We start from the raw sequence: 6,227 nt of genomic DNA, 5'->3' as shown, positions 1-6,227 counted from the left end.
TGTATTTAGTTTAATTAATGTTAACCTTAACAGTAACATGTGGCTAGTGACTATTTTTTAGACAGTGTAACTCTAGGTAGTACTTTCACAACATCATGTTTTATGACAAAATAGCTCAACTGGAATTCTATCACCTCCGCTATCTTTGTTCGTAGTAATGTCTCCTAAGGCCCACTTGACTTCACATGCATTCCACAATGTCTAGCTCTAGGTTGGTGATCACACCATTGTGGTAATCTGAGTCACGAAGATCTTTTTTGTATGGTTCTTCTGTGTATTCTGGCCACCTCTTCTTAATATCTTCTGCTTCTATTAGGTCCATACCATTTCTGTCCTTTATTGTGCCCATCTTTGCATGAAATGTTCCGTTGGTATCTCTAATTTTCACGATGAGATCTCTAGACTTTCCCATTCTATTGTTTTCCTCTATTTCTTTGCATTGATTGCTGAGGAAGGCTTTCTTATGTCTCCTTGATATTCTTTGGAACTCTGCATTCAAATGGGTATATCTTTTCCTTTCTCTTTTGCCTTTCACTTCTCTTCTTTTCACAGCTATTTGTAAGGTCTCCTCAGACAGCCATTTTGACTTTTTGCATTTCTTTTTCTTGGAGATGGTCTTGATCCCTGTCTCTTGTACAATGTCACAAACCTCCATCCATAGTTCATTAGGCACTCTGTCTATCAGATCTAATCCCTTGAATATATTTGTCACTTCCACTGTATTGTCATAAGAGATTTGATTTAGGTCATACCTGAATGGTCTAGTGGTTTTCCCTATTTTCTTCAGTTTAAGTCTGAATTTGGCAATAAGGAGTTCATGATCTGAGCCATAGTCTGCTCCTGGTCTTGTTTTTGTTGACTGTATAGAGCTTCTCCATCTTCGGCTGCAAAGAATTTAATCAATCTGATTTCAGTGTTGGCCATCTGGTGATGTCCATGTGTAGTCTTCTCTTGTGTTGTTGGAAGAGGGTGTTTTCTATAACCAGTGTGTTCTCTTGGCAAAACTCTGTTAGCCTTTGCCCTGCTTCATTCCGTACTCCAAGGTAAAATTTGCCTATTACTCCAGGCATTTCTTGACTCCCTACTTTTGCATTCCAGTCGCTATAATGAAAAGGACATCTTTTGGGGGGTGTTAATTTGTTAATTCTAGAAGGTCTTGTAGTTCTTCAAAGAACTGTTCAACTTCTTCAGCATCACTGGTCAGGACAGACTTGGATTACTGTGATATTGAATGGTTTGCCTTGGAAATGAACAGAGATCATTCTGTTGTTTTTGAGATTGCGTCCAAGTACTGCATTTTGGACTCTTTTGTTGACTATGATGGCTACTCCATTTCTTTGAAGGGATTCTTGCCTACAGCAGTAGATATAATGATCATCTGAGTTAAATTCACCCATTCCAGTCCATGTTAGTTCGCTGATTCCTAAAATGTTGATGCTTACTCTTGCCATCTCCTGTTTGACCACTTCCACTTTGCCTTGATTCATGATCATGGTAAATATATGGGGAAACAGTGGAAACAGTGACAGACTTTATTTTCTTTGTATCCAAAATCACTGCAGATGGTGACTGCAGCCGTGAAATTAAAAGACATTTGCTCCTTGGAAGAAAAATTATGATCAACCTAGACAGCATACTAAAAAGCAGAGACATTACTTTGACAACAAAGATCCATCTAGTCAAGCTATGGTTTTTCCACTAGTCATGTATGGATGTGAGAGTTGGACTATAAAGAAAACTGAGCACCAAAGAATTGATGCTTTTGAACTATGGTGCTGGAGAAGACTCTTGAGAGTCCCTTGGACAGCAAGGAGATCTAACCAGTCCATCTTAAAGGAAGTCAGTCCTGAATATTCATTAGAAGGACTGATACTAAAGCTGAAAGTCCAATACTTTGGTCACCTGATGTGAATTATTGACTCATTGGAAAAGCCCCTGATGCTGGGAAACATTGAAGGCAGGAGGAGAAGGGGATGACAGAGAATGAGATGGTTGGATGGCATCACCAACTCAATGGACATGAGTTTTCATAAACTCCAGGAGTTGGCAATGGACAGGGAGGCCTGGTGTGCTGCAGCCCATGGGGTCGCAAAGAGTCAAACATGACTGAGAGACTGAACTGAACTGAACTGAAGTCTAGGTAATATCAACACAATGTAGGACTTGGGAAAGAGTAAGGACAATGAGAGCCAGGTGAATTCTTATATCTGGGGGAGAAATAGTTGTTATTTAGTTGATGAGTATGAATAGGTTTTAATTATAGCAAAAGACTTGAGTGGGCTACCTTGCACTCCTCCAGGGGATCTTCCTGACCCAGGGAGTGAATCTCCCTGGGTCTCTCACATTTCCTGCGTTGGCAGGTGGTTCTTTACTACTAGCACTACCTGGGAAGCCCATACATGTACGTACACATATACATATATCCCCTTCTTTTGTACTTCCTTCCCATTCAGGACACCAGAGTACACTAAGTAGATTTCCCTGTGCTATACAGTATATTGTCATTAGTTATCTATTTCATACATAATATCCATAGTGTATATGTATCAACCCCTATGTTTAATTATTCTAAACCCTCTCTTCTCATCTCAAACCTCTCACACAGCCCACTAATTACTATCCTCTCATATTTTTAAAATAGACTTCTTCCTTGAAGCAACTGAAGCCATCATGGATATCTCCCTCAATAAAATATTTGAAATACTTTAGTTCTCATATCAAGCAACTCTTCTATGTCAGTGACTTAAGAGACAGATATTACATACCTTCTGGATGATTTGTACTAAGTATCTTTGAGTCATCTATAAATTGGGAATCATAACCTTTGAAACAATGACTTAAATCTATTACAATTACCAAATAAAAGAATGCATGCAAAATATTTGCATTTTAAAGGATTTTTGTCATTTTTATTCATGTTGCTGTTTTATTTCTAGTTAAACAGTATTTAAACAACTTCCCTAATCATCAAGTATACTTTATCATGAAACTTTCCAATTACTGTTAAGTTGTTGATTTTTATGGGAACAAAATTCTCTGTGGTCAGGATATTTGCCATGATTTCTCAGTTTTATCATCATAAATTAAGCCCTATGTTTAGTAATTCCTTGGATATTTTATTCAGAACAGTACATGTATATATCATTCCTCATTCCCTCCAGATGCATTAAGTAAACAATCCCTTCACTGTTATTTCCCCAGCTTTAATTTATAGACTGATACTCAACTCTCTTAACAAACAGCATCAATATCTTGTTAAGTCACTTCAGTCGTGTCCGACTCAGTGCGACCCCGTAGACGGCAACCCACCAGGCTCCGCCATCCCTGGGATTCTCCAGGCAAGAACACTGGAGTGGGTTGTCATTTTCTTCTCCAATGCATGAAAGTGAAAACTGAAAGTGAAGTCGCTCAGTCGTGTCCGACTCTTCGTGACCCCATGGACTGCAGCCCAACAAGCTCCTCAGTCCATGGGATTTTCCAGGCAAGAGTACTGGAGTGGGGTGCCATTGCCTTCTCCAGTATCTCGGGCAGATAGTGCAGTTAACAAACTTCTTTCACTGAACATCCATATTTTCAAATATCTGTTATCTTCAGGGTACTGTGCTCCCGAAGGACACACCGGGATTTATACATCCTGCCTTTAAGAGTTTTAACCAAACTGCAACTTCCACTAACTAACCAAATTGGAAGGCGACATCTGTAAAATTCATACAGTTGCTCAAACTTCATAAAAATCTATGGCTGATTCATGTCAATGTATGGCAAAAACCACTACAATATAAAACAAAAGAAAAGAAAAGAATTCCATGGGAAAAAAAAAAAATAAAAATCATTGAAGATTTTTCTATACCCTTAGTTGCTACATCCAATCATTTAGCAAATGTGATAATTTTATGAGCTAACTATTTCTAAGATATTTACCAATATGCACCACTGTCTTTAAGGCCTTTAATATTTGTCTCTCCATAAGCTTTTCGTTGGCTAGTCGCTAAGTTGTTTCCAACTCTTTGCAATCCTGTAGATCATAGCCTGCCAGGCTCCTCTGTTCATGGGATTTCCCAGGCAAGAATGCCAGAGTGGGGTGGATACTTACTTTGTATGCTGTATTCAAGTCATGGAAATAGACTGTAGTTACACAAACATTTGTGTTTTCTACATATCCATTGGCTTTTCTCACTTAGTTTTCTCTTACCAGAATACTCCTTCCACTATTTCTTTCCTAGCTAATAATATTCTGATTCTCTCCCCCCACCCGCACCCACCCCCCCGCACACAAAATGATGTATTCTAAAATCTACCTGAATATAATGCACAAGCCTCGGTCACAATATTTACCATTTGCATAAACTGTATCTATTTGTAGATTAATCTCTATTATTAGACTTCATTATAGGAATACTAAGGATACCATTGGGCTTCCCTGGTAGTTCAGCTGGTAAAGAATCCACCTGCAATGCAGGAGACCCGGTTCAACTCCTGGATCAGGAAGATCTGCTGGAGAAGGGGATAGGCTACCCAGTTCAGTATTTTTGGGCTTCTCTGGTGGTTCAGACAGGAAAGAATCCACCTGCAATCCGGGAGAACTGGTGTTCAATCGGAAACTACTGAAAAACTTACACTTTCATTTTCAAGGTTAGTATCAAGGTCATCTTGAAATGCCCAGAAATGTGGTATTAATTTAGTGTAAACTCAAAGTAATGTGATCTCAATAAATATTTAATTTATCTTGAAATATTAGTAGTAATCTGCTGCTGCTAAGTTGCTTCAGTCGAGTCCAACTCTTTGCAACCCTATGGACTGGAGCCCACCAGGCTGCTCTGTCCATGGGATTCTTCAGGCAAGAATACTGGAGTGGATTGTCATGCCCTCCTCCAGAAGCTCTTCCCAACCCAGGGATCGAACCTGCATGTCTTATGTCTTCTGCATTGATAGGCAAGTGCTTTTACCACTAGCGCCACCTGATAAGCCCTATTATTTGTATAATAGCAAATAATAATAATTTGTTATTTAATAGTCTGAAAGAATTTTCAACAGTAATATGATTTGCCCCCCCAAAAAAACAGTAAAATAGTTCCCAAAAGCTGATACATTTATTGTCATCATAAAACTGTATTCCCACCTAACTACCATTAAAGAATATAGTGAAATAAATATAGTCTCCTGGGAAAGAATTTTAAAACTCAGTACTGTTTACTCTAAAAGAGATGATTTGTTAGAAAATATGTTTTACAAAAAAGAACCTCGGAGAAAAGAAGATGGTATTCTTACAAGTAATTTCAAATAGCATCTGTATAAAACACAGAACTAACTATAATGACCAGGGGATGAAATCATGGTGGAATTAAAACACCTTACAACATGTAAGGTGGCTAGGGACAGGATGCTGAGAAGGGCTACACTGTTTCAGGGTCTTGTATTATTTGATGGTAGTTAGATGTTATTAAGATTTCATTTTGCTAAATTTTAGTGGTAACTACTATAGGATATGGGAGAAGGAAATGGTAACCCACTCTGATATCCCTGCCTGGAAAATCCCATGGACAGAGGGGCCTAGTGGGCTAAGGTCCATGGGGTTCCAAAGAGTTGGACGTGACTTAGCGATTAAATCAGAGAAGGAAATGGCAAACCACTCCAGTATTCTTGCTTGGAAAGTCCCATGGACAGAGGAGCTTGGTGGGCTGCTGTCCATGGGGTCGCACAGAGTTGGTCACAACTGGAGCATCTTAGCATGCATGCATGCATACTATAGGATACATGTAGAATGTTGATCTTCTAGACCGCAAAAGATAAAGAAAATTATATAGAAAACTTAAATGACTCCCAAGAATGCAGAAAAACAAAGAGAAGCATAGACATGGAGAGATTGCTATAAAACTTACAATCTGATGCTTGCAAACTCCCAAATGTATCAGTAAAAAATAAACTCAGTAGTTAAAGAGCATAGATTTTTAGATTGGGAAAACTCTACTAATAGGAATATAATTTAGAGTTAACTCTGAGAAATACCAGGTCGATGGATACCAAGAATCTCACTTTGTTTTACTTTTTTTGCTAAATAATACTGTTTCTAGCATTTTATCTGAAGGAAGTCATCTGAAATCAAAGAAATACAATGTTGGGCCATTGGGTGACCAACAATTTTTCCCTCAATTTAAGTTTTCTCTATAAGCATTTATATCTTTTGCTAGTCCAGAAGATCAGCACACACTTTTTCAAAACATGTACAG

This window comes from Odocoileus virginianus, chromosome 31, assembly GCF_023699985.2.
Source record: "Odocoileus virginianus isolate 20LAN1187 ecotype Illinois chromosome 31, Ovbor_1.2, whole genome shotgun sequence".
In the NCBI taxonomy this organism is placed as follows: Eukaryota; Metazoa; Chordata; class Mammalia; order Artiodactyla; family Cervidae; genus Odocoileus; species Odocoileus virginianus.
The sequence above is the reverse complement of the archived record's forward strand: the minus strand, read 5'-3'. Positions refer to the sequence as shown.